Genomic DNA, 1713 nt, shown 5'->3' with positions numbered 1-1713 from the left:
TCACTACACAGATCAGACTCATAGTGATCCTCCTGTTTTCAGCCTCCCAAGTGCTGGGATTACACACGTGCATCACCATGCCCAGTCCCACATGTGCCCTGAGAGTGGGGTTGGCACGGCACATGGGAAATCGAACCCCAGTCCTTGCACCTGCCTAAGCAGGCACTTTAATCTGTTGAGCTATCAGGCTGGCGGATCACAGATTCCTGTCACAGCTTTCCTCACCTGTGTGCTTACAGGTAAGTCAATCTCAGATACAAATTGTGCATGTTGAATTTTATGAGTGAAGTTTGTTTCTGTTCTGGTCCAATCTCTAAAAATTGTGTTTATTCTTCTAAGATATATTTGAAATCTTATTAATATGCAACTGTGTAGCATTTCTCTTTTAAGAAATGCAAAGTGATTTCATCTTACTTTTACGTCTTGATAACTAATATGCTTATTGTTTCCTCTAATACAAGTTATCACTTGCTTTTCCTTTCCATATTATCTGCATTAAACCTGTACCTTCTGTTTTATTTTTGTTGTGTTGTTAGTTCTTTGTAGGAAGTTATTGCTTACTAAAATAAAATAATACTAAAATCTCCTAAACTATCATATTTATGTTCCTATACAGTGCATGTAGTATCATATACTTTAAATAAATTAATAGTGATTTTTAGTTGTAATAGACTTTTTTTGCCAGATGTTGATTTATATTGATTATAAAATTTAAGGCCGGCCAGATAGCTCAGGGGACTAAATGCCTGCTTAGGCAGAGTGCAGCAGCTGGGTTTCAATCCCTGCTGTGCCATGCTGGCCCTGCCTGCATAGCATGCTGAGACAGTGCCTAAGACTGGGCATGGTGATGCGCATCTGTAATCCTAGTGTTTGGGAGGCTGAAAACAGGAGAATCACTACAAGTCTGATCTACGTAGTGAGACCCTGTGGACTCTGTACTAACTACATAAAAAATTACATCTAATGTCTGAATTATTAATCTACTGAAATCTACCATTTTATATTTTGCTTTATTTTCATTTCCACTATAGTGAGCTAGTTTTGTACAATACCACTTACTGAGTAGTCTGGTGGTTCATTCTTTTTTTTATTTGTGTATATTTAATTAGATAGCATAAAACAAACACAAAAATCAGGACAAATGTCACTGGCATTTTTTGCAGGGAGTAAACAGTATCATTTTAACAGGAAAACATTTGAAGGCCATGCCAAAGTGGCTAGGCTACAGGTTATGATTCATGGGCCAAAATTGTTTTCCTACTTAATCTGCAAATGAAAGAGTCCAAAGTTAATCCAGTATAGTGTAAAGATTTTCCCACTTAACATATAGTGATTTGTTTTTCAGAAAGTGATGCAATTTTTAGTTTTCTACTTTGCAATGACTAAAAAAATGAATCTCAAATATAAGCTATGTTATACAGCTCAGTAAGTATCACTAAACCAAACCATTCCAGGCTAGTGTACATTTCAATTTAATACAGAGCTATAATTGGGGCTTTAGAAAGGCAGAAATAATAGTATTTTGGATTTTGTTCTAGATGCTTAACATAGTTAAGGCGACAGTTAAGTATATTAAGTGAGGATAGTTAAAATTTAAAGATAATCATCATCTCTCACAACCTGCAAACACTGTAGAATGCTTATGTAGAATAAAACCAGTGTAATTTAATTGGTGATTTACATACAGAGAACTTAAAAACATTGGAGGCAACC

The sequence above is a fragment of the Octodon degus genome, unplaced genomic scaffold (assembly GCF_000260255.1).
Source record: "Octodon degus isolate 3935 unplaced genomic scaffold, OctDeg1.0 scaffold00436, whole genome shotgun sequence".
NCBI classification, from domain to species: domain Eukaryota; kingdom Metazoa; phylum Chordata; class Mammalia; order Rodentia; family Octodontidae; genus Octodon; species Octodon degus.
The sequence above is the reverse complement of the archived record's forward strand: the minus strand, read 5'-3'. Positions refer to the sequence as shown.